Genomic DNA, 27917 nt, shown 5'->3' on the forward strand with positions numbered 1-27917 from the left:
GAAACAACGGATCTCTTAAGTTCTTCCGCTACCTTAGCATTGAGGAATGCTGAATTAATACAGGGCGGCCTCATCCTGTGGACTATGGCAGTAGTCAAGCAAAACTGGACACAGACTGGTCATTCTAGAAAATTTAGTCCAGTCCTGGCTGGACAGGCAATGCTTTCCATAGCAGCTCAATCTTTACGAATCCACGCTGCACCCCAGCATCTAGAAAACAATTCCTCTTGCCTTCCTTTATTTTTTTAGAACAGCCTTGAGTTCTTTCCTCTATCTTCTTAAATCCTAGGGTGTGTTTTCCACCGATTTCAATACTGACAACAGTTTTTTCTTAAAATCTAGAAGCTATTCAGAAAACTCACAGACTAACGAAACCAGCAAGTTGCTAAAACTCAGAGCAATCAGAGAAGCAACATGATCTTTCCAAGGAAATGCAACTCATTTTGCTAAATTATTGGAAAAGCCTACACATCTGGACTAAGCCAGGTCACTGCTTTTTCCATTGAATTCATCCAGTCTATAAGGTGATTTGTAGATATGTAAAACTGCAGTGTTTCTCTGTAAGTTCAGACTTTTTCCCCATGTGTATCTATCCACTTTCTGGACTCCTCTTTCCAGTTAGGGACCATAACTCATTCATCTTTTCATATTCTGCATCCTCTGTGTTGCCTGACACAAAGTGGGTCCTCAGGAAGGCTGGGCACGCCTCCCAGTTACCATTTAATCCTTCTCTAACTGGCTGAATGAGCCTGGGCTTCCCAATGGAAAGCTCCTCAAGGGAATAAACTATACCCTAGTATTTTGAAGAGATTACAGTTCTGAACAGTATGAGCACGTGCAGACTTTAAAAAAAAAACAACTGAAAGCACAGAACAATGTCAGAATATCAACCCCATTTTCTGAAGAAGTACTGTGGTAGGCTGAATAATGACTCCCCACATATGCCCACGTCCTAATCCCTGGAACCTGTACATGTTGCTTTATATGGCAACAGGAACTTTGCAGATGAGATTGAGGTAAGGCTCTTGATTTGGGGAGCGAATCCTGGGTTATCGCTAGTCAGAAGAGTCCTCGGGGAGGGATGCAGGAGGTGTTGGTGCCAGGGGAGAAGGTGATGTGCCCATGAAATGGGGCAGGGGGCGGCGTGATTTGAAACTGGAGGGATGGGACAGAAGCCAAGCAGTGCCTGGGCCATGAGAACCTTGAAAGGCTAGGAAACAGCTTCTGCCTTCAGAGCCTCCCGAGGGTACCAGCCCATCCAGCACCTTGACTTGAGCTGAGTAAGATGCTTTGCCCCTCTGGCCTCCAGACCTCTGAGAGGATACATCCGTGCTGTTTTCAGCTACTAACTTTGTGGCACTGTTACTGCAGAGTCCTAGGAGACTGATAAGTACCAGGAAGGCAATTTCTGCAAACTGGAAAAAGGAAAACACACAGCCTCCACAGATACGTTAAATGATAGAATTGGACATCCTTTTTTCCAATTTCCAACTTTGAAATATTATCCTGACTATCTGACCTCAAGGTGCAGGATAGGACGTAGGAGAGACAGTAGATGTTTGTCTGTGACATTTTTAAAGATCTCTAGGAATGACTGCATTTTATTTTATTTGGTTTTTTCAGACTAGCGGAAGATAAAATATTGCTAGGCTTGCATTCATTTGAAAAGCATCTGATTTGTTTTTGGGTTTTGCTCAAAGAAGAAAAGAACTGAGCTACAGAAAAGACAGCTTCACCTGCCATCTTCCTGACATAGGTTTGAATCTGAAGATACAAGTAGTAGCAACCAAGCAAAACAATCCAATAAACAGAGGGGTTTGGAGACAAATACCTAGTTTTCTTTGAGCGAATTCACTTCTGCTGTGGTCTAACCCTGACCTCAATTCTACTTTTTGATCCCAGATTCTGTGTGTGTGTGTGTGTGTGTGTGTGTGTGTGTGTGTGTGTGAGAGTGAGTGTGCACACGCATTGTTCATCTGAACTAAGCTTACCCTTGGCTTATGAAACATGAATTGGAGAGCTGTTCTCAAAATGAGCTCCCTCCTGGAGAATTTCCCAAAGCTTGGCCGGCTTTAATTACTTAACCAAGACGTTTTCAATGAACTGTTTTGAACCTGGCATTCACAATGCACTTGCCTCGTACTGAGCGATGGCTTTATGACAGGAAGCTTTGTAAGCTGGACCACGCGGGGAATGCGGCTTGAATAGAATATGGCTGCCTGTGGACTTAAGAATGCCACATGGCACACCTGTGTTCCCTTAGCTGCCCCCGTCTGCCCCCCAACTCCTGTTCATTGCCCATGTAGTTCAAGGTGTCAAACTTAATTCACAGAGCTCTGCATCAATAGCCTCATTTTGGGATCCTTCTCAGGCTCTGGCTACGCTAGAAACCTCTTCTTGGGTCGTGTAAGGCTCAAAGGTGTGCAGATTGTGCATTCAAACAATATCTAAGGATGGAACTGTGTTCAGGCAACAGCTCCCAAACCGTCTGAGTGAAATCTCTGGATTCCTTAAACAGCCCATTTTGGTTTTAATGGAATCTACCATCTTCACAAGCAGAAGCCAAATCAAAGGACCAAATGGATCTGAACACAATTCCTCTTTCCGGTGGAGACTCCTAAAGTTTCTACCCATTTGCTTAGCGTCTTTAAGCAAATCGGCAGTGTTGGCTTGTCTGCCACACTGCCAACCGTCCTGTAGAGATGAATCACTTTTCGGTTTAGAAGCCACTCCGCCCCCAGTTTTGTGGGAGGGTCTTCAGGGCGGAGCACATTAGCCAGACTCCAGTTTCATTCCTTCAGTTGCAGTGATTCGTTCAGGGGCCACCGTCTGATCTAAGACGCACCAATCAGTCATTTTGGGGCTTTTGCTGGGAATGCTGGGACACAGGTGTTTGCTCGTTCACACAGATTTGAACCTAGGAGAATGCAGTCCTCTAACGGGCTGTTAGTGACCTCGGAATGGAGCCCAGGCTGAACAATGGGGCTGAGAATGGTGAGCGGAATCTGACTCCTGCTGACACTGTCTGAATGGTGAATCAGGCCTTTCTGGGTCAGTTCTGTCACATAAGCCCCTAAACTCCCTTTTTGGCTTTAGTGATTTGAATTGGGTTTCTGTCACTCACAAGTGAGGGAATGATAATTGTTATGCTGAACGCATTCCAATGATACTGGAAGTTGAGGTACTGTTTGATTCTGATGGTTTAACGATGTCTACGGAGGTGTGGTGCTGGTGTTGACTGGCTACGGAGTCCTTGAATTTAAGCATTTCCTAAGAACTCTCAGAAATTAGGGAGGTGGGATCTTTGCTATTGTTACCATACCTAAAAATACAAAAGCCACTTACTTGTCCCTGAAACCCCTTTCTTAATTCACATAAATATACATAGTTGGCCTCTGGGAAAATAATGGTGTTTGATCCTGTTTGTGTAAGCAAACCCCATTTCTTCCATCAGATATAATGGGTATGCAAGTATTGGATACATTCCTGCTACAAACTTCAAGGAGAAAGTAAAAATACATTCATATCTACCCATGGGCACTTCTGGTGAGATTAACATATACTGTTTAGACAAATGGTGAGTTTTTAGAATGGAGTTAGCCAGAATTTTAATCTATTTTCTTAATGACTATTTCCTATTGAATGCTAGATTAACTTTAGTTTTTAGCAACAGAGGTATGACCTGAAAGTTTTTGTATTCTCCTCATAAGGATGTGAAAGTTTGACCATTTAAATTTATCTTTAATCCAGAGGTACATTTTGAATTTGGAAACAGTCTTTATAGAGAGCATCAGATTCAGAGGAGGTCCGTAGGGGGTGCCTAATTCAACATGCTTGGTACCCTTATGAAAAGGGGAAACTGGGACATGAGACAGCACAGAGGGACGACTCTGTGAAACCATGGAAAGAAGATGGCCCTGTGCGTGGAGTGATGCCTCAACAACAGAAAAAGTGTCAAGGGGTGCTGGCAAACACCAGAAGTCAGAAAACTCAGGGAAAGAACCTTGCTCAGATCTCTGCGAGAGCAAGCATGGTACAGAGGACACCTTGATTCCAGCTTCCAGAACTGTATTTCTGCTGTTTGGGGCCACTTAACTTTTGTGTTTTGTTATTCCTAGAAAATGAACACAGAAACTACTGGCACATGGACTTTGCAATTGTTTACTGGCTCTCAAATGAAAAATTGATACTATTTAGTCACAACTTTTTATTTTGCCTCCAGAAATTGGAGGAGGAACCCTTCAATAGAAAATTCCTGCTTGGTTAGTCCCCACAAGATTTCTTTTCAATATGTTTGAAAGGACACGGAATAGAGTTCTAATGACTATTTTTTCTTTTTTAGAAACAATATTCACAGTTATAATATGTGGCCTATAAAAAATAATGGGACTGGTTTCATAAGACCAACTTTAGCCCAATATATATTTAAATGGTTCTCAAAGTATAAGAAAGGTTTTAGTAAGAGAAAACCATTTTAGGCAATCCCTCATATCACAGTAGACATAGAGCCTAGTTTTGAGTTTGCAGAAAAGTATAGAATTTTATGTTTCAGTAGAAATTAAATTAAATTACATTATATTAATGGCTGAAAATTTCCTACTAGACAAATGCCCACAACTACTCAAATTACACGTGCCTAGTCCAAACATCTCAGTAAGAAGAAATTTCAGATGGGTTCAAAATAATAAACACCATGGAATTTAAATGGAGATTTGGCATGTTTTTGAGATAAGTGTGAATGCCTTTTTATATATGTATGTACATGCACACCTTTCTTTTCTCTACTTTTAATGTAACTCTACTTTAATGATGAAATAATACAGACATGAGATGATTTTTCTTCTTTCTTTTCTCTCATTCTTTCCTTTAGAGCATTTATGTTACTTTGTATTGATACCAATGTTAACATTTTGGTATCTGTCTCAAGGGTATTGCAAATACACATCAATACATTTTTAACAAAAAATATGTGGATACTAACGGCATGGTCCTTTGAAAACAGGTATAAGGAATAAAGAACATGTAGCCAAAATTCTAGAATTAGAACCTGCTTCACAAAACATAACCCATATTTCTATCTGTTGTGGGCTGGACAGACTTACCAGACCCCAGATATGTTTATTTATGGAGATGCAATTTGCCTTTTCTGTATTTGTGTTTTTGTTGATGCCTTGCTTAAACCAACTCTATATTTTCTTTGTATGTCTGAGTTGATTTGCTAAAAGTTATCTACTGACAAAAAAAATACAGCTAAAACTCAAATTTCTCAAGTCTTGAGACTTGCTCAGAGTCAGCTTTTATTTTCTTTCAAGAAAGTCAATTTCTTAAAAAATTGTCACCAACTCAACCCTGATCTGTAAGTCGGAAAAGTTATCAGTTACTAAAAAAAGTTGAAATATTCCCAAGGTCTACACTCCTGCCCCAGAAAAATTAAGAATATTTCACTTAGCACATTTAGTCATTGTGAAAAATCAACGAGAAAAACCATAGTGGAATTACTTGGAAATGCATATAAGATTAAACAGTCATTAGAAAGGAATTAATTAGGCTAAAGAAGACAATGAAAAGAAAATATTTGCATGGTCTCATTATCTTACTATCAATCATCTCTTTTGTACATTTCCATGGTTACTTTAAATATGTCAGGCCACTTCTTCAGTCAGTCCCCTTCATTATGATCCAGTCCTCTGATTCTATCAGAACGTGCTAAAATAGGAATATGAGGTTATGCTAAATGCATACCAGGAGGTAGAGTAATTTGAAATGTATTCCAAAATCAATTAGAAATCAGTTTGGGTAGTCAGTGGAGGTGGGAACATAATCACAGGCCAGTGGGAATTCACCGTGTATGTGCTCATGGACTTGTGCTTCCGTACATGTTGGTAGAATTTTGTGAAATGAGGGGAAAGTCCTCCCATTTGCTGGCTGCTTCTGCGTCCTTTTATGGCTGGATATTCAACTGACATCACAGGTCACAGTAGACGGGAGATGATGTCATGTAGTGAGGTCTAGACCTGTAGCTAAAGCAAGCTCTCCTGCGGGGGTATGGCTCGCCTCCAGAACCCCTCTCCTGAGCGGACCTTGTTATTTTCACCTGCATGTCGCAACCTATAATGGGCTTACGAGGAGAATATGAACTTAATGGAAATACAGATTTTTCTTTTTCTTTTCTTCCCTTTCTCCTTCCTTCCTTCCTCCTCCCCCTTTTCTTTTGGTTTGTTTTTTGTATGAACGTGCATATATGTATGTAATTCTCTGGATTGCCCAGGCTCCACACTGCACCTTCACCAGGCTTGAGGAAATCCTAAGGCTTAGAACAGAGGGAATGTAAGTGGCCTCCTTTTATTTCTGGGCTGCTTGCCTTCTTGAGAAAGCCTGCAAAACCTCTTTCTCTGAGGGCTTGCACATAACTCCTTTGCAATGCCTGGCAGGTTTGCTTTTATCCAGGAGGTCTTGTGAGGTGTGTATCTGACTCTGACACCCCTAAGTCAGAGAAATGGCCTCCTTTGCACTAACCCTTACTTTGCTAACACATATTTTTGAAAGCTTCTCCCCTTTTCTTCCTTTTTGGGTGTGACAAACATGCTGCGATGGCTTTAGCCCTGCCAATCTGTCTGGGGAAGGAGTGCTGGAAAATTTACATTTAACAGCCCCTCCAAGAGCTCTTGGTGATGTGGGAAAAGGCAGCTGGCTCAAGTCCAAGTCTAGGGTTTCACTGCACAGGCAGGAAGGTCACTGAGGTCCCAAGGGGAAGGAAAAAAGAATACTATACTCTGTATATCTGGCAAGAGAAACATTACAAATTCAGATGTAATATTTAAAATGCTTCCTTCTTAATTTCCAAGTAACTGCTTTTAGTAGCCAGTGACCTCCCAGTGGTTAATATTATTAGCTTAAGCCATTTTGCTTTAGTTTAGACAAAAACCTCTAAGTGGCCTACTTTCATTTTCGTCTGGTTGAACAGTTTGTGGTTATAATATTTAAAATAAACTTTTAAAATGATCTTGTTAAGGGGGTAAGGGAGTAAAAAAAAAAAAGAACCCCATCACACCTCAATTTTTTGAAACCTTTTTCCTAAAGACCTCTGCCTAATTGTTCCAATAAGAACACAAAAACTTCTAGTAATTATACGTGTCTTATAGTCTCAGAAGCCTCAGAAAGCCAAAAAGAAACGTAGGCAAGTTTTTGTATTACTTCTTAAATTGGCTACTCATTCTGTTTTTCATGAATTTTAAAACACAGTTACGCCTGCCGGAGGTGGAAAGAACAGAGGGTGTGACTTACCAGCTCAGAAGGAAAATCTTAGTGTCATGGGACTACATGCCAACTGACAACGGATTACTTACAGACGATGTGCAGTCCCTAGTTATAGTTATTGCCGAAACCCCCCTGGTCCGATGGGGTCTGGCTGGGAGGTGAAGGCGAGGACAGACAGATTAATAGAAGAACTTTTCTTCACAACTCAGTCATTTGTTAAATAAAATCTATGGGAAAGCTGATGCCATAAAAGAGTTAGATAACATCACCATGGTGTTATCACCCTAGTTATCCTTGAACTCTAGAGTCTTAATGATGTTCAAATAAGTGGTATTTAAACAAACCCCTTCTCAAACTAAAATGAAGGACTGGAGAGTTTATTTAATGACCACCACAAACGTTAAGTAAGTAGTATAAAAATTCTGCTTTCTTGACTTAGCTTTGATAACAAGGAATGTGCTAAGTTAAACATTCCCCCTCCCATCACCCCATTTTCCACAGTTGAATCTATTGAGAAAATGATTGCTACTGCTTTTGAATTTTTGAGCATAAACCATGTTTGGTGCCTACAGAAGAAAGCTGGCTAATGGACATCAGTTGTCTCAGAAACTGCTCAAGGCCGGCATGCATGCTATGGTGAGGTTTGAGGAGGGCACCCCTCTGCCATCTACCAGTGCCAAACGCAAAAGGAAACTTCTTGTGATTTTCTGTCCAGAGCCACCGCATGAGAAACAAGAAGGAATCCAATCTGCTATGTGATACAGTGAAATGTTCTGAACTCTGAGGGGGTATCCGTTAAAATGTGACAGCTTTTGTCTATGTGCAAATTCCTGTGTGGTTATGATCCTTCTTCTTCTTCTGGGTTATGGACCCCTTTGAGAATTGGTAAAGCTAGAAAATTCAGAAAAAGATGCACACACACACACTCACAGAAGCTGCATATCTTGTTCAGGGAGTCCTGTAAGTCCATGGACCCCCCCCCACTGCACACAGACTGCACTCTTGATTGATGAGTTCATCTTGCATTTTTATAACCTCTCCAGGCTGCCTGCGTTTTATTGGTACCTTTTGGTAAGGCCAAAACTCCTTTAAAAACTGCCCCCACACAAAAATAAGATTCCTTGAAATGGAGGAATAAGAAAACTGGAAACAAGCCCCACAGATTCAATGCCTTTAAGAAAATCTGTACCATCGCTCTTCCAGGTGTCAATCTTTCCATTCTTAATTAGTGAGGTTCTAGGCCTTTCCTTCCCTTCTGCTGCGTCCACCTGCTCTTCTGCTGTTCCCCTCCCCTGCCCCAAGGACACAGTCTTGACTGTTCTGTTCCGGGTCTGACACCGTCGTGGGCTGTCTGCTCATTTAATTTGTGAAACCAGGGCTCTTTCCTCCAATTCATGCCATTTTGTGTCAGAGTCTCCCTTTCTTTTGAAGAAAGCCTTCAAGAAGAATAAGTTCTGAACTCAAAAATATTTTCCTTTCCCAAAGTAGCTATAGACACAGCGCACTGACTCATTTCAAATGTAAGAGATTGTACATGTTTTCATCAGCACCAGTTCGCCCTTTCCTCCGTGAAAGACTAAGTAGGAGCCAGTTTCACACACCCCTCCCCTTTGAGCGCCTCCTCCTTATCTCCACACCCCAAAAAGGGCAGCATCTGTAAGATCCTACTGGCCTGTAACCTGTGGGAGGCCATAGATCAAACTGTACGTGTTTGAGGGCTTAAGGGGAGCTTTGTGAAACTGTTTCTGGGACAACTCATTTTATCTGTCAGAAGGATGTTGTTGTACACACTTGATTCCCTTCAGCCTGGTTCTCTGGCCTAGCCGGCTGGGGAGCACTGGTCTCCGGAGTACAGACAGGAGGGAAGCAGGTGTGGCACCTGCTTTCCCGGTCTGGCACCACCATCCACTCAGCACCCCCCCCACCCCATTTCAATGGTTTTTTTTAAAGTGCAGTTTTCCAGTTTTCCGCTAGTTGGCGCTCTATACAAAGGAAAGAGGAGGAAGGGGCTCCTTAGGCGTGACCTACTAACAGAACATTTTATATGTTATCCCTGAACTATTTTCTGAGTCTCTGGGAATAATGGTCTCTCGCTCATTTTAGTTTGGTCCCAATATGCCCATCATGAGGTGGTATTATATTGTCGGATCGGCTGTGTTCGTTTTGCTCACCTGAACTTAGAGACGTCTAAACCCAGTTTCTTACTCTTGGTATGATTTGCACGGATCCGGTTCACCCAATGCATAGTTACTACAAGACGTGACATCAGAAAGCACACGGAACATCGGTACCTAAATAGCAAGGTCTTCTTCTCTGTAAGTTTTTCCCTAACGGTGTAGCATCTTTGAAACCTCATGGCCCCAACTCGGGCACAAATTAGACTTTGATGAGTGTGGTTTGATTACTGCCTCTGCCTAAGGAACAGGGTCTGGACGAGACTAGCCAGGGTCAGTTCGCCCAGAAACCAGGGGGGAAACTGTCTTGGTCCTGAAAGCGTTCAGTCTCCCTCTCTTGGCTTTACTCACTTGGTGTCAGGTTGAAAGATTACCCTGGGGAGTCACGTGTAATCAAGGTCTCCTAGTGCTCTGCTGACACTTGCGTTTTGTTCTAGGTTTGTTTATCCTGTCTCTCCCCACCTCCCCGGAGATCCTCTGGCAAATCTGATAAACAATGCCTTGCTCTTGCTCAAGGCAGAAAGTCCGATGCATACAATGGGAGGCCAGACTTGGCTGAAATGCAGGCTGCAGGTGTTCTCGGCCTGGTGGTCATCTAAACCAGATGCTGAAAGCTGAAGCACCTGCTTGCCTCCTGTCTGTACTCGGGAGACCGGTGCTCCCCAGCCGGCTAGGCCAGAGAACCAGGCTGAAGGGAATCAAGTGTGTACAACAACATCCTTCTGAGAGATCAAATGAGTTGTCCCAGAAACAGTTTCACAAAGTTCCCCTTAAGCCCTCAAACACATACAGTTTGATCTGTTGTCCCACGCCCTTTCCCGGTCTGACACCACCATCCACTCAGCACACACACCCTCGACAGCAGTCTACTAAAAGCAGGCACTCGGCAGCAACTTAATTTTTCTCTGGATTATATTATCTGGAAAGACAAGACCCGTCATGGACAGGAGGGTGATGATTTTTATGATCCTGATAACAATGAGACGGCTGCCGAAAGCCTTTGCCCGGCCTCAGATTTTTATGAATGTTTCTATAGGTGCCATAAATCTCCAAACAATCCAGAAAGAACGTTAAATCTTCTCTCTTGAATGTTGAACATTAAATAAGGGATCAGGGAGAAATTGGTCTCTGTGGGGAGGTGGCTATGCTATAAGCACTGGCTGCCAGACAGTTTGTGCTGCTGGTATTCTTATTAAGCTGGTTCTAAGTTACATTATTTCAGTTCTAAATATTAGTAATAAATTGACAGCAGGTATGTGCATGTGTATTCAAGCCCTAACTAGGAAACCTGTATGACTCAAGTTCTGTTCTGCTTTTAATGTTTTTATTTCCAATTTCAATGTTACTATTTGTCACAAACCTCCTTTCCAGGACAGAGTCAACACCTTGCATTTACATGGAGGGATCTATTTCCTCTGTATTCCCTAAGAGTCAACTGAGAAAGGTTTCGCCTTGGGAATTGAAGTCCTGACCCCGATCCACTCTAGAGGCTGCCATGCAAACACACAGTGAGGGGCGCATCCCAGGCCCGTGTCCTCATGGACATCCAGGCAAAACAGGGCTCTTGTCTATGAGCTTCTGCTCATGTCGCCGCGTCAGGAAGCCCTGCGAATCTGTCCCCTGCAGCTCTGTGAAGCACGGACAGGTTTTCACTGCCAAGTGCTCAGACCAAGGCTATCCTGGAGAGAATAATTTCTGAAATGAAGGATCTGGGGTGGGTTTGTGGGTATGCGAGGGAAAGAGGAGTGGGAGGGTGCCAGAAGAGGGACAAACAAAACAAACTAGTGGGGTTGACTTGAGGTGAGGAATATGTGGTATTTGGTGAAAATTCTTTGAAATAAACCAAAGGGCTCATAGTATATTTCCAAACAGAAAAAAAAAAAAAAGGGGACGACACCTCTTCATCTCATGCCCACATTCTTCTCTGCCAAAGCCTCATTAGAAGAGGCACCGAGACCCTCCCAGGGAGAGAGCGGGTGGCTCGGCGAGGGGGGACGTGATAGATGCTCTGACCTGCGCACGTGCGGTGTGGGGGGGCCTGGAATCCCCTCGGGGGTAATAATGCGGTGGAGGGAGGTGAATATGGGAGCGGAGATTGCAGCCTAAGATAAGCGAACTATCTTTTTTTTAAGATCCCTGGAACTGTTTTCACTTATCTGCACGACTGTTTCTTTTGGTGCCTCTTAATTTGTCCTTGAAGTTCTGTATCTAATCATTAGCTGAGCAACCAATAATTCTCCCTCAGTCCCCACCCCCTTTTACAACCAACTTTAATCTTTCGAGTCAGTGAAAAACATGCTTCCCCTATCATAACTAGTTTAACAAAAATTCTCTTTCAAGTTTAGATTGCTCAGATACAATGGCTTTTCTGCAGCTTCATGCTGGAGAAAGGAATTTACATTAGAAAAGGGAGATTGATGATAGCATTGAATTTCCATTTGAATACGGAGAGTTAATAACATGCATATGTTTTTTTATTATTATTATTTTAAGGTTTAAGCTACGCCATAGGCAAAAGGAAAGCTGGAAACTGCGGGGCTGGCAGGACTCAATGAATCATTTAATCTGCATTTCATTCACAAACAGCAGCTCATTCCGAGGGAAAGGACCGGTGCGTTTCCCCAGATCGGAACTGGAGTAAGTGCCAGGATTTCCTGATTTGTTTACATTTCTCAAAAACCTTTTTTGCCCGGACTGGGACCAAATTAGACTTCCTTTCCCACTTCTGGCTCCGTCCAAGCTATTCTTGCTCAAGGTGATCTCTCCCCTTTCCCTGTATTTTTCCTCGTGGGAGTCTCAGCTGGGCCCTTTTGTCTCACAAAAACGCTACGCGGCAGTGAAAGACGCTGGGGGAGAATAATGGTCATCCTGACAACAATGAGCCCTGGTGGTCAGCTTTTCCTGGACTCAGCATGGCTCCCCCGACCATTAAGTCTAAAATCTCCAGTGCTGTTTCTCACCGAGGCTTGGAGAGGATTCTGAGAGGCCAGGGTGGGGTGTGTCAAGTGACCTTGCCAATCCCTTGTGCCCTGAAAGCAGAGCTCCAGGTCTCCTCCATTCATGTAAACCCTGCTGATGAGACTTGTCATTCAGGTGGCGAAATCTCAAATCCAAGTCTGGGTCACAAATGTTTCCTCAGTGGCTCAACTGCCAGGCCCCTTGCTGGCCTGGGGCCCCTGTGCCACCCCGTCCTCCTCTCTGCCTGCCTGGTTTCGCTTTCAGCATCCTGACCATCTATAATTGTCACAAAGGCTTGTTTTGAAAATTTACTCTAAGTTCATTTGTTTATAAATATTTGGCAATCGGGATAAGCTCCTTCTCCCAACAAGGGAAATGCAGGCTGTGGTCAGGGGCCAACATGCATGTAGAAAAGGCAACCAGATAACCAGATCTTGTTGGGGGCCCACAGACAAAAATAAGTCATCAGAGACACACAAAAGCCATTTGAGGGAGAGGTGACAGGTTCACTAAAAAAAGAGGTGTGACTGGTTTATGGCCCATTTTCTCTCTTGCTCCTGAGGCTGAAGGTCCCTTTTGATTTCACTAGTTAAGTCATCTGTTTCGAAGCATGTCTGCCGTTCTGATCCTGGGGATCATCATGAAAACTGGCTGGAACAACCCCATCCCCCTTTGTTGGACACCTCTCCCCGACTTGGGGTCCCCGGAGCAGCCAGCGTCATCTGTCCTTCCTGCTTTGCTAGAAAGTCAAGCCCAACTCTCAGTAGAGAAGCAGATACCTTTATGTGCACTGGGCTACGGCTCTAAATATTAGTGCCACCCTGGGGCTCCCAGGGTTATTTGTATCGTAACAGAAGAAGAAATTGAAAGAAAAAGAATGAGTCTCTAATGTGTGTGTGGAATTTATGACATCAGTGGAGGTCTTCCAAGTGATCCTGAAATCACTTCATATTGAGGATAGAGTATGTTTAAAATATGAGTCCAGTCAGGCACATGTGGTTATTTACATCCCTAGGTGTTCCTACAGAGACATACACACACGGAGACATGGTTTGTCCCAAAGATGCCAGCCATACTGCTGTTTGGACTGATGAATGAGCAAGACAGAGTCTTTCCTGAACCATATACAAAATAGCTGCGTCACGAATCAAGGCCATATTTAGCTATTCTGAAATGTCCTTCCCCAGCTTTCATTCACTCGCTCAAATGCCAGTCAAGCGCCCACCTTTGGAAAGCCAGGATAGACCTGCTTCCACAATCTCCTGCACAGTAAGGCTGAACCAATGGCCATGTTTTTATTATATTCTGAACCTACATCAAGATTCACCTAGTGGATAATGTACAAAAGGAGAGTTCAAATAAATACCAGCACATGTAGGGACATCAAAAGAATAAATTTTTTCCCCCTGTTGGCTTCAGAGACAGTACTGGAGGCATAAATGTTACAAAAGAAACAGGTTTAATGTTTTGATGACTAGAAGGGTCCTTCAGATCCTGCTTTGGATTATCTCCCACAAAGTGTAAGGGGAGGACAAATTCCAAACTCATAGTGTCTTCACCAGGGTTTAGAGAAAGACATCAAGTAAGTTATGACACAAGGTCCACTATGAAATGTATTTTCTAAGGGAACCCTTGACACACAAACATGTGTGATGAGAAGGAAAAAAACAGACTTAAGACAATGCTAATAGAACACCTAAAATTTGTTGAAATCACATGAACAAAGATGTCAGTTACATGGTGGAATATGATCTATTTTGTATCGTGTACGTAGGTGCTGCAAATACCAGGATTTTCTACTATGTTTCATGCAATGTGTAATGTTATTCATTCCAGGTCTTCATTTCAAGAGAAGACCAGATGCTGGCAGCTTATGTGAAGGGGCTTTCCTGACATAGATGAATCCAGTAAGGATTTTAGTTTGAGTCAAAGGCCACTGGCTAATCTGGAGGGATGCTTTCGACCCCAGCTTGCAGTGCTCCAAAGCCAACCCGTGGTTCTTTTGGGCTTGTCTCCAGTGCTACCCTAGACTCCTGCAAAGAGGAAACACAGATGGGCCCACAGCAGCCCTTGGGTCCCAGGTACGGAAGTGTGTGCACTGGCTGGGCCTTAGGACTGTCAGAAGCCTGAGCGGACCTGTGCCAGGCGCTCCTCGGGAGGAGTGTGAGCCCCCATGGACCCCACCCTCTCCGCGGACCTTTGCTGTCATGCCAAAGCTGCGCCAGCCCCTCTGGGGGCTCTCAGTGCTGAAAGGCTACAAAGGTGCACATTTTGTAGGCCCTGATTTCTGTCTTCTCCACATCATGTTCTTAAGTCAATAGCTACAAAGCTATTGTATGTTGAATAAGAGGTGAAAGTAGAGTAGCTTCCAATCCTAGAAACAAATAGTCTCTTGCAATAATTGCCACGCTTACAGGACTTCCGACATGTACGTGGTGGGTGAGCGGGTGAGAGTAGATTCCGGTTGTACGTCAATGACGTCGTGGTTTTTTAAGAGTTCTGGTGTGTTTGGAACCTGCTTAGTCTCCACGAGGGCTCGGGTGTCTTCACCGAGCCATGAGCTGAGTTCTCCTCGGCTTGCAGGGAGCTGCTGTAGACGGGTCTGCCGCCTTTCAGAGCCACAGAGGAGGCTTAGAGGGGAGTTAATGCCTGAAGCCCCCATTTCTGGGTAGTTTGGGGCAGTAGGAGGCGAGCAGCGTGTCCAGGCATATGTGCAGCCGTCGGGTGGGGGCGTGAGGGCCACACAGAGAGAGCTGGCAGAGCCGCAAAGCGCTTCCTATAGGTCTTGGTGCCATCTGCATTTTCCTCCTTCATTCTGCAGCCAGAAGCTGTGTGGGGCTGCATGCAACGTTGGGGTCAGCGTGGGGGTGTCTGCAACCCTGGGAAGCAGGTAACGGGGCTCTGAGACCCACTGCAGAAAACCGGAAAGCAGTGCTGACGTGAGCAGCGTGGAGGTTCGGCTCTCCTGACCAATGTCCCCACTCACACTTGGCAGATAGTGCAAAAACCTCTGTTTCAGAGGAGGCAAAGCTGGGACACACGGGCAGGGTGTGATCACTCAAGTCCACTTTGTGGTCCACGGGCAAAACAAAGAGGAAATCACCTAATTTCTGACTGTGAGACCCGAAAGGCCGGCACATTTTTTGAGCCGCGGCAGAACTGTCTTTTTCCTTTGCTGCACCTCTTCCCACCACTTAAGCTTGACACCATGAGCCACCCCGGAGAGAAAGGGACCTTGGCTGGGACGAAGTCCGCACCCACCACGCCCGCCGCCTCGGGCCGTCTTGCTATCTCTCTGTGGAGTGTGGCTTAGCACCACATGATGCTGAGATATGATAACCTGAACTCTTACTGCTTTGGGAAAGACTACTGAGCAAACAATGCTTGCTGGAAGAGCTCTGCTGATTACAGAAAGGTGTTATCTTGGAAGAGGATGGAAAATAACCCAGAGCCAAGAGCTGTTTTGGATGGCTGAAGTGAATTCAGAAATAGATGAGGATCTGCCCACGGCTTAAGAAAGTCCTCAAAGACTTGACAACCGTCAAGGTTGCACTTCTTAGCAGTTTATCACCTCCTTTTTGTTTTCTGCTTCATCAGCTATATAACCCTGCAAGTTTCATTATTAGGGTTTCCTGCTACATTCTTAGTTTTTGGTTACAGATTGACTAGGGACTGCCAGGAGGTCTGACTTACTGATGTTTGCTGGCAGATTATCCTTGTAAAAGTTGCAATTGGGAGGGTCCATTTTTAAAGGTAATGGAGAATGGCCATTGAGATAAATCCCACAGTCTCACTGCTTGCGAAGGTTCAACAACTACGAACAAAACAGAAAGATGGCCTCACTTTACACAAACCTTCCTGTTTAAAATAAAATAATTGTAGATTAATGATACCAAAATAAAATTCATAATAAAAAAAAATAACAAAGCAAACAACAAACAAACCAAAAAATTAGACACCCCATGGGTGACTTTACCAAGCTGAAGAGTTGGGACTTTGCCCAAGTCCGGGACTGGTAACTGACTCTAGTACTGGGATTCGTCTTCCCTTTTCTGTATTGAATGGAGCTCCCTTTTTGAAAGCTTATGATTTATTGTCTAAAATTGGAACCGGGACAGATTCAAAGCAGGATGAAAGGAAGCTCCAAAACAATACAGGGCTTTTTCAATGGTGAGAATTCGGTGCACCTGAGTTCGTTACGCTGTGGCGAGGCACAGGGCCTGATAGAGTGGCAGCGTGCTTATGGGGTGTTGTTTTGCATCTCAGTCTAAGGAGGTGGCCTCCTTTAGCAGAATGAACATTGATGGGAACTTTTTTCCTTTCTGTTGAAAATATTCTACCATTTCCCAGGGATTAAGAGATATCGAGGTTGAGCAAGCTCTGTTCACAAATGAAAATAGCAACACAAGTTCGAGTCTTCTGTACAAAACTCGAGGGATCCTTATTGAGTGTTTACTGTGTACCAGGTCCTAAGCAACACGCGTCACAGGCATTAGTTCAGTTGATCTTCTAGGAACTGTTATAATTCCTTTCTCGCAGATAAAGAAACAGAGGTTAAGGGACCTGCTTAAAATCACATGACTAGTGAGTGGTAAAGTCAAGATTTGAACCTGGGCATCTCTGTCCGCTGCCATACTATTAAGCACTTAGTGATAATGCTGCTGGACAAAAGTAAATTGCCAAGATTAAAGGGGGTTAGGTTTTGAGGACCTAGGGGGAATTGGTGTTTGATCCGAAGAAGCCCAGCATGTTTAGCTTTCTAGATGAATCCTGGTATCATTCTGCTAGGTTGGGTTCTGCTGCATTCTTGCTACACAGCTGATATTCCCAAGTCTATGCAGTTTTATTCTCCGCCTGCCTCTTTCTGAAAATGACTGTAGCCTACATGCACATATATCTTCATTCAAGGCTTCCACAGAGCTCCAGTCTCATTTCAGCCATGCCCTAAATATCACCTCTGAATTTCAGTCCTTCATGCACCTTAAACATCTCCACGGAACTTTCCAGCCCCTTGCTAAATGAACTGTCCACTTTGCCTTCCCTGTCTTTGTCATGGTGTCATGCAGTCACTCACACTCTGAAGCTCAGGGTGAGCTTTATTTCCCTCTTCCCTGTCTGTCCCCTGCCTCAACCCCTGCCCCAAGTACACAGTGAGTCATCAAGCCCTGTGATTCACTTTGCCATATCCGTCCCTTTGCATCCCTATTGCAATGAACCACATTTCTAAAACCAGATTTGGGGATGCATTCCAGCTCATCTGCCCACGTTCAGGGTCCCTGCCTTCAGCACAGCCACTAGATTAAAGCTGAGAGTCAATTCCTTCAACAACAGCTTTTCTGTGTTGGCTGATGTGCACTGCTCCAAGCTGGAGACACATGGACTCTCCGCCTTGTTCCTGCTTGGTCCTTCTGTGTGAAATAGCCACCTTACCTCTCCCCCTCGCCAGTATGTCGGCCTTCACTTGCCACCAAGTTCTCCGGCCTCTACTGGTGGGTGAGGTTGCAGGACACACCCCCGCCTCTCCCCGCTTGGCCTGAGGCAGAAGGGATTCAAGGAGCTCCAGCCCAACTGGAGGACCATAGCAGCAAGTCTCTTTGTGGTGATTTAGCCTGTTCATCTTCTTTAGTTTCTGCTTTGACTCTAACATTCACCTTACACTTCAGTCTTAGCCCTTGAATTTATGCCACATTCTTGTTCTCTAAGCCCCTCTTGGGAACCTTCTACTTCCGACATCTCACTCAGTGTGCCCTTGATACAATCCTACCCCTAAATGTCACCCCTGTGAGGCTTGGCAGTTTCTGAAAGCCTGCCTGCCTCTCAGGAAACCAGAATATTGTGGGTCTTTCATTCAGTGATTAATAAATGTGTCTTGAAGCCCTTCCATGTGCCAGAGGCTAGCCACACAACATATGGAAAGAAAGACAATTTCCTATCCTTGTGATGCTCACTTTCTGGGCCAAATGATTAAATACAAGAAGCAAGATAATTTTGGAGAGTGAGAAAGACTATGAAGACGATTATATGGGCAGCTGAGATGAAGGAAGGTGAGGGCAGAGGCTGGTTTAGATGAGATACTCAAGGGAAGAATCTCGGGTGAGACGTGAATGACGCGAAGGAACCAGCGGTACGCAAAACCAGGGACTGTGTTCAAGCAGAGGGAACTGCAGATGGAAGATCTTACTGCGGCCTCAGCCTGGAATGTTCCAGAAACAGAACAGGGTCAACAGATCAGCAAAAAGGAGGCGGGGTGGGAAGAAAGGAAGTTGGCAGGGGCCGGCGCACAGGGGCCACGTTGCCATGTTCCTGACAAGCAGTTTTGTTGGATTTTCTCCAGCTGTTAGCGGACTGGCTCTCTGGATTCTTGCACAGACTGACATTCCCCTTAGCCCCCTCCAGTCTGGTCTGTGCCCCTCCTGGCCCCTAGACGTGCCCCACTTCGATGGCAGGGTCATTCAGTGGGTGATGCCTGGCCGGCACATCCAGAGTGAGATGGGGCCCACCCAACTTCTACCTGTCCTGCAGAGCCCACCTCCCTTACCAGTTTTTTCAGGATGTTTTCCTAAATGATTCTGGCTGGAAAAAAATCCCTTCCCAGTAGCTGGCCTTGGTCTGAGCCATGTGTCAGCTTCCCTCACATGCCAGCCATGCCGCGGTGTCACCTTCCCTTCCAGAATGTACGCCTTTGAAAGGAGGGACTGTGTCTGGGACAGGTTAAATAGCCTGATGTCTTGCTCTCAGTAGCCATGTGATAATAACTGAGTTTTGGGTAATAAACTCTCTGTGACACTCTCTAACTATTGTCATAAGGATTAAGACTATTTGCAAAGCACCTGGAATGGTACTGGCACATAGTAGGTTCTAAATACATCATGGTGCTATGATGATTATCATAGTTGTGTGACTTCTTTATGTTTAAATGATGCTGCTGGATAGAAGGATTCCTGAAACGTTTTCTAGTTTAAAACTTGATCATGACTGGGATGAACACCCTGAAAAATCTCAGGAAGAGGCAGAGACAAGAGTCTCAGACTCCGCCCCCCAGTGGGAAGGCTCGTAGGCATTGCAGATGTTTTTATAACATTGGTGGTAATGCACAATAGACTCTCTTCAATAAGGCAGCAATTGTGCACTTACTCTCAGTACTATTTCAGACATTGTGGGTGTAAAACTAGTGACAATACCTTTTTGAAATATGGCCTGCTGTGGCAAGCGCTGTCAAGGATGTGGACAAACAGAAATTCTCATATACTTCTGGTGGGTCTGTACATCAGTACAGCCTCTTGGAGAATGATTACAAAAATGTAAGAAAGTAAAAGATGAACATATTATATGATCCCGCAGTTCTGTCCCTAGAGAAACTTTAGCACTGTGAGCAAAGAATATTCATGAGAAATTTTCATAACCAAATTTGAAGCAACTTGAGTTTCTGTGACCAGAAGGGAGAGAGAAATTATAGTATATTCATATGCGACCATGAAGATAAGTGAGCTACATATACAAATATTAATATGGATAAATCTCACAACATGATGTTCAGTGAAAAGACAAATTGCGTAATCAAAATACGGTATGATACCTTTGAACTGAAGTTAAAGCTTGCAGTCTGTAGGTATGGATGGGATCATACAATGTAAAAGTATAGCAACATGCATGGGAAACAGCAAATTCAGAACAGGGGTTAACTCTAGGAGGGAAGGAGGAAGGAGAGGTGGGTATGTGAGGGGCTTCAACTGAATGTGGAATGGCTTTTTTTCCTTAAAAATTATTTGACAGAAATAGAGAAAAATGTTAAGATTTGACAAATCTGGGTACATATATCCACGCTGATTAATTAGTCTATTCTTTTTGTATACTTGTAATAATTAACAGAAAAAGAAAATATAACTATTAAAATATACATGTAAGTAGTTGGATTTGAAAGAAAACAGATAATTTAGGCTACTAGTAAAGTGGCTACCTAAAGCCTGAGTCTTATGCTTGTCTTTGCAGTCACATAAAAAAAATACCTGGATTAGGTATGAGACTTATCAATAATTACAGTGAATAATAACAAAGATAATTAAGATGACACATTTTGAAAAGTATTACTCTCACATCCTGAAAGTGTAAAGCATTATTTTCCTTTAGACAGATTTTATCTTAGCAAATGGCCATTTAAGTACTTAATTATTGCCTTTCACTTTTTAAAAAATATTTCACATACTTATTTTATCTTCCCATCTGAACAGAACCAGGACCCTGATCATTCAATTGTTGGGGTTCTGCTTGTCAATAGCATGCTGCTTTCTGCTTTCCTACTAAATAAATGCTTTTTGAGGGGATGAATAAATAATCATAATTTTAATGCATCAATTTCCCTTGTATTTGAAATATCAGCATTCCACTGAGCACAGGAGAATTATTTCCCCACTAAAGAGTTTGGTTTTTCTCTAGGGGGTAGGACATGGCGGTATTCTTTCCCCAACGGGCAGGTATCACCCTTTGCAAAGCACTCCAACAAGCCTAGCAGCCAAAGTGATCGTTTAGTCTCTGGACACGCACAGTGTAGTTCCTTCTGGAGAAGGCAGCTGGCTCGCAGGCCCCTGCCCTGCACAGAGGGAGCAGTTCCTGCCTTGCTGTCTGGCGTCACCCACTCTCATCCAGAAAACACATACCTGGCCCCACCTCTGTTCTGGGTGATTGACACCTGTATTTCTCAAAGGCAAAAGTCAGACTTTAACAGTCAGCACGGAATACTCATTGAACTCTCGATGATGGCAGGGAAAATGAGAGGATACAGGCAAATTCTCATAGCAATGTAGATGAAAGCAATCTTTATTTTTCTCTAATTCTGAGCCTGGCTTTGAGGTTCTCTAGTTCCACCAGATATAAAGCCAAGCCTTTGTAGTGTGCTTTAGTTTTTTGGGTGTTTTTTTTTTTCTTCCTGCTTTTTTGTTTTTTTGATGTGAGCTGGCATCTCTCATGAAAAGATAAAGGCATCAATTAACTACACTACCGAACCCCAAGGATAAAAGCTATTGTGAACAGGAGTTAGGCACGCACATGGTATCAACTAAGGGCCTGGAAACAGACTGCTGCCAAAGAAAACAGATGCCTGTCTCTTTCAAGGAGCCCAAATTATGTGTATATTAGCAATTGCTAATCTCCTGATTGACTGCACAGTGATGGTATTGATGAGCTAATTTGAGTTGAGTGCAACCGTCACATTAGTGTTGTCACAATAAAATATTTAAAGAAAGATGCAGCCAAGCACGAACAAACAGCAGCAGCGCCACGATAGCTAAAGAGCTGTCCTCAAAGCGAGGAGGATTCATGGAATCCAGAAGCGATAAAAGGTCAGGCGGGCTCCGCTCCTGCCCTTCGCTATAACGGCAAAAGTCCAGATGTGGGTAGGAGAGGAATTCCCCCCGCATAACAATGAGTAATAATGACTAACTCACAATCATAGGATGCATGAGACAATGATGAATTGTATATTTCAAGCCTATAGAAGACAATCAAAATGGTTACTTTCTTCCTCGTGGAAACACACTAGTAAAATTGGGACCAAAAGAAAATTCCACTTGAGGTTTTACACACTGTTTTTCCTGTTTTCCGGACATGGTTATAAATAAGAAAAAGGGCAGATGTTCAGATTATCTTCTGTGTCACATGACTGTGTTTCATCCTTGTATTAGGTTGGTCTTATTGTCCCTTTTATGTTTTTAACCTCCACGGCACATGCTGTCCTCGGGAGCTTCAGATTCTTTCTTCATCTTTCTGTCTCTTTTTCTGCCCTCCCTTCTTCCCCGTCCTTCCACATTTCTCCTTTCTTAGGATTATTGGGACAAGAGGGAGAGGAAAGCTATGCACAGACCACGAGCCAGAATCAAGAGTAGCAGGAAGAAGTAAAGAGTGTATCTAGAAAAGAGAATGGATCTGTCTTAGCAAAGCCCCGTGGACTCTGTGCCCTCAGGGCCAGTTCAGTCCTTGTTTCCATTCACACCAAGGGGGTATAGCCAGAGACAGGGCCACTTGAAGGTTAAATAACTCCAGCATGACCAGGCTGGTCACGAGAATGTGGAAAATAGTTCTCAAGTGTGTCTAGGAGTTCAGGTTCACTTTTGGGAAGCAGAGGGCCCCGTTTCGTAATTAATGCCTGATACGAATACAAGCTTATGCTCAAGCTTTGACTTGCTGCAGAGCTGGGCTCCCTGTTGCGCCTTCCCAAGGACTGGAGGTGTGAACACACAAAGTGGTGTGTTGGCTGGGTGAGGGGCTGCAGCGTTGTCTGAACTGTAGCGGGCTTGGCTGTGTTTTTCTTGTCTTCGTTTCAGTTCCTCTGGCAGAGCTCTATTGACCTACATGTTTGACTCCAACTTCTTTTTAGTTTTTAAACGGAATCTCCTTCCTCTCCCGAGGGTCTTATGAGATTTGGTTCTTACTAATGGTCATAGAGGATGATTTCCAAGTCCCTGGTCTTCCCTGCCCAGGGGTTCAAGGCTGTGAATACAAGATACCAAACACCTAGATGTTTCCAGATTTGAATGTTGGTCTGCCTGATGCCAAACATCTGGATAGTTGAAAACATCAGGATGTTTGGCATCAAGCAGATGAAGCATCTGGATGACTGCTTGAGTTTTTCACTTTTTAACTGGATGTTTGGTGTCATGTAGACATAAGCCGAGGCTCTGACTTCATCTTGTAACAGCTCCCAAGCTGCCAGGCTGGCTCCAGATTCCTTTTATTGCAACTGACATTTTTACAAGAAAACTGCATTCTGTGGGATGCCTGTTGCTCTGATGCTCAGAAACAGATTCATTACTCAGAAAAAAACAGCCCAAACCAACTCCCAAAGGCCACATGCTTGAGCAAGGGACTGAAGATGCTGGGGTATCTCAGAATCACCGCTGTCTTTGTGAGCAAAATCACAGCATAACTTGAGTAAGAGGAGGTGGCTGGTGGGAGAAGAAGGTCTCCAGAATGGTAAAGGTGCCTGATCCAGCCCTCCAGCCCTCAGTGTGGTTCACTCCCATCTCAGATAAGAGATAGTTTCCATGCTGGCAAAGAGAGTGTTTCCTTGCCATTAATCCTTAGATTAGTGACAAATGACCAAACATTCAATCACATACACCAGTGGTTCCACAAATGAAATAGTGGAGGTAGTTTAGAAAATGTCATTTTCTCCAGAAGTTTTGAAAATCAGATGCTCAACTGTACTGAGTTTGAAAAAGTTGCACAATCGAAATGAGGGCTTATGCACTTTCCTACTTTGGAACAATTGTGCTAATGATGAGAGCAAACTCCCAGTGGCTATTGGCTGACCACCTCCTCTGGGCCTGCCTGTCAGGAGCTGCCTGACTTCACCCCTTTCTCACTGCTGCTCCTGCCAAGTGTACTTGTTACCTTCTCCGATGAGCTCATACCTGCCTCCTCTCTGTGCAGAGCACTGCCCAAGGGCACAGAAGGACCCCTGGCCTTAGAGAGCTGTTGGAAAAGGTTCAAGCGCCACTCCCTCTATGCCTGATATGAAGACCATTGCCTGGATCTTCCTCCGTGACACCTCAATCTTTGGCCTGGGTTTTAGTCTCCATTTGAGTCCCTCATCACTTATTTTTCAGTCTCGGAGACTAGAATCTTTATCTCTGGGCTCCAATCTCCCTGACTCTCGATGGTGTTATTAGCTATTGGAGTGACAGGGTTCGCTGTTTCTTGCCTGCCTTAACAGCAACCACTTGCTGAGAACAGGATCTAGCATTGAGCTGACATTTTTTGTATACTGCCTTGTTAAATCTTCACATGAGGTTGACAGGATAAACTGCTCCTTCGGAGTAGAAACCGAAGATCAGAGCAACTTAACGACTTGCACAAGCTCACAAGGTAGAAACTAACATTAACAGGGCACATCTCAAACCCAGGACGGGCCCTCAGCCCAGACCCGTGACCACTATTCACTGCTGCGGTCAGCTGTCTTCCAGACTCGACTCCTTGCTTGCCTGGCCCACAGTACATCTCTACCTTGACGTGACTTGGAAAGAAGTAAAGGCCTTAGTGACTTTAAAGGCTTCGCTTGACTTCTCCTTACTTTACCTATGCCTGAATCCACTCATTCCTTTACTGGGCGACCCAGCTTGAGTGCCCGCTCTGTGGCAAGCACTGTGCTCTGTGCTCAGAATGAAATGATGAGCAAGAGAAGCCTTGGGCTCTGTCCCCATGCACAGACCTGCTTAGTGCCTCGTGGGGAAGAGAGACTAGTAAAAGAATAATTTCCATGCGGGGCAGTAAGTACAAGGACACAAGCGCTGTTTCAAGTACCTAGAGGCTAAAGGAGCTGTCCCGAGCCCTCTGGTCTTTCCTGCCCCTTGGTCCCACTCGGCCCCCCTTTTCTCTCCCTGGTTCAGCTGACACTGGGTCCTCGGAGGCCCCTCCCAGCAGACACGTTCCTGCCCTGAACTGAGGCAGATAAAGGACGACAGGTCAGCTGCTGCAAGGCTACCATTTGGGGGAGCTCAGAATTGAGTTCTGCTCCCCAGATGTGGAACTCACTGGGTCGGGCAGGATTCCCAGGTTCCTACAGATCCCTGTGGCCCCCTTTGCAGCCTGGCCAGTGTGGGCTCTGGGGTGGTAAGTATGAGCCATCTTGGTGACAGCGTTTTCATCAGAGGTTCATGGAGTCTACAAGGGTTTAGCTGCAAGTCCCCAATTTTTGGCTAAGTTACCTTCTGCAGTATTGTCTATGTGTTCAATAGGATTGGGGCCACAGTATTCCCTCACCCCAGGACAGGGGGACCTATAACCTATTGGTCACATGACTTCTGGCTTGGACTGTCGCTCGGAGTCTCTTTCTGCCATGTTGCCTCCTGGGTGGGTCCCCCTCGATGCCAAGGGTCACCTAAATCTTGTGAGTTTGCTGCATGTAAATCTACATGGAGCTCGGACCACTGAGCAGCTCCATCCAGAATCACTCACTGTAGCCTGGTCAATTTACCCTTGACTTTGTGCAGTAGTGGTAATTTTCTTGGAAACACAGAGACCAAAAGGAAATGTAATCTCTCTCAGAACAGTGATCATATGAACAAGTAAATGCTTAACAAATATTTGTTGGATAAATTGAAACAAAGTCAACACACCAACTGGTGCCAGCACTCAAGTAGCACAGATCCTCACACGTGTTGGTCACTTAATAACCATTTGCTGATTGGAATTTGTTTGAATTGAACTACAATCTATCAGGAGAGATAAGATTTATATTTAACAATTAAAGAGCAATAAAAAACAGCACACCCTTGTTTCTATCAACTGCCTTGTGGATAAAAGAGATAGTCCTAGGGATCAGAGTTGTCAGCAAAATACTTACACAATTTATGGGAGATGACAGATGACAGACTTGAGATGGACTTTGGGCTGTAGGCGCATTTCACGTTTCTCCAAATGAGTTTTTTAAATGCTTCGATAGTAGATACATCACTCTCATTTCACAAATTAAAGACGGCTGAGAGGTTATTTAAAGTATATTCATATATGAAACGATCATTTTGTTCTGATATGGCAAATATTGATTGCCTACCATGGACTACATTTTATTGCTAAAATCAGGCATATGGAATGGATAAGAATGACCTGGTGTCTCCTTTGGGGCTATAAATGAGAAATTAAAAACGAATGCAGTAAATTCTAACAAAGAGTTGTGTGACAAGTGCTAAAGGAACTCAGAATGAATATTGCCTGCCTTTCTGGCTGTGGCAGGGGCGAGAAGACATCTGTGAGGAAGTACGGGGGGCTCTGGGTCTTGAAAGATGACCTTTAGCTCACTGTACTGGGGAGGGAAAGAATCAGGTGCCGGCTTGTACTGGGAGTGAACACGGCATGCACTGACGCTGGACGAAGAGTTAGAATAGGTGGAGAAGTCCCTCCAGCACCTTGCCAAGGTGTCTAAAGGGGGCCTGTGCACTGGGTGCTGGCTGACCCTTCTAGACTATGGGTTCCCGAGCGTTGTCTCTCCACCTGTCTCCTCTCCATCTCAGCAACAGACTTGCATGGTGCCTGCTTAGCTCTTACTGCCCAGGCGCATTCTCATCCAGGACCAGCTCTAGCAGAGTCCAGAAGTGGGATGGCGGTCCCTGTCAGCTCTCCACAAGGATGCCTGCCACCTCAGGCCATCTCCAGGAATCTCTCCCCGTGGGTGGGTCCTGCCTTTGTTTTCATACAGGAAATCTAAAGAAAGGGTGTCCAGGATCCTCTCATAAAGTCAGAATAATCGGCTTTGCACATTCTTAGTGTGTGGAAAAATTCAGAGCACTTTTCTGCATAGAAGGGACGGAACAGAGGATGGTTCTCCCCATCGTGGTGCTTCTCTCTGTTATCTCTGGCCCCTGGCGGCAGAAGCATTTATTTTTAAAGAAGGATCAAAGCCAAGCATGTCAGCTATACTTCATATTCTACAGACTTGCAAATGTGATTCTTTTCTCCAAAGAGTAGGCAATGCCACTTTCCATTTTGGTTGGGTGACAGTTTTTAGGTACTTTCTTTTAGAAGTCAGAGTGACCCAACAAAATTCACTAAACCTTGGAGAGGACCATCCTTCTGGCCCCCTGACAATGAACTCCAAGAACCCCAGGCGCTTTCTTCTATTCTGGGAGGAGGTTCTAGTTTGGAGATTTGCATGGCCCATTAAATCATCTCTGCATCCTGCTGAGCCTTCCTTCTAATAGCCCAGGCCCTCGGCTTGAGCACGAAGCAGATGGCATCCCTGCGAGGGAGAAGAGAGCCCAGACGAAGCCCAGCGCATCAGGGCCCCACCCCTCCGCAGCGCTTTACAGGCAGTGGTACCGACTATGGACCAAGTCAGGATTTCTGCTTCACTCTCTGCAGACCGGGCCGGGCTGCGTGGTTCACGAGGCCTGACCCGGTGTCAACTGAGTTCACAAGACAGTGCTTTCCCCTAACGCACATTTTTTAAAAGAAAAATACACTTTTTCCTTTTATATTAACTCAAATGTTCTAATCTTCCCTAAAATATTGATTTTTAACTTCACATCTTCTGACTTAGATGGTGCAGCCCGATTTCTAGTCTCCCGTGGTTTCTTACCTGGTGCTTCTCAAACTTTAGTGCATGTGAGTTCTGGGGACTTTGTTAAAGAGCAACTTCTGACTTAGGAGATTGGGGAAGAGCCATGGTTCTGACTTTCTGACAAGTGCTCAGGCGGGTGGCACAACTGCCATCCAGGGATTGTAGTGGGGGTGGCATGATGAAAGAATATCCAGCTCCGTCTACGTACCAGGCACGGGGAGAAGAGGACAGAGACGTACTTTCTATTCTTATAACCAGTGAACTAGCCCAAATAGTTAATTAGTAAAACCTGATTCTGTTCTTGATTGAGAATTGCAAGTGACCTAAAGTTGGACTCTTTCATCCAGTTTTATCTATAGATTGTTGATTGACTTATAATCTAACTTCCATACAATCTGTATGACTTATCAGGAAGGTCTCCTAACTTTCCAGGAAATATCGAGTAGTCATTATTACCTCTGATTTCACAAGACTTGTTC

General features: G+C 44.4%; 1 long non-coding RNA gene across 2 annotated transcripts in view; it reads right to left on the reverse strand.

Annotated features, from left to right (window-relative positions):
- Positions 1-27917, reverse strand: part of LOC118921225 (uncharacterized) — a 358711-nt gene that overhangs the window by 20534 nt on the left and 310260 nt on the right. Inside the window, exon 4 of one of the 2 annotated variants that reach the window (XR_005028240.2) lies at positions 4323-6118. The exons of the other annotated variant lie outside the window; for it this stretch is intronic. This is a non-coding gene — a long non-coding RNA (uncharacterized LOC118921225). Of the gene's footprint in view, positions 1-4322; positions 6119-27917 lie in introns of those variants that run through there. 2 annotated transcript variants of the gene reach the window in all.

This window comes from Manis pentadactyla, chromosome 12, assembly GCF_030020395.1.
Source record: "Manis pentadactyla isolate mManPen7 chromosome 12, mManPen7.hap1, whole genome shotgun sequence".
Classification (NCBI taxonomy): domain Eukaryota; kingdom Metazoa; phylum Chordata; class Mammalia; order Pholidota; family Manidae; genus Manis; species Manis pentadactyla.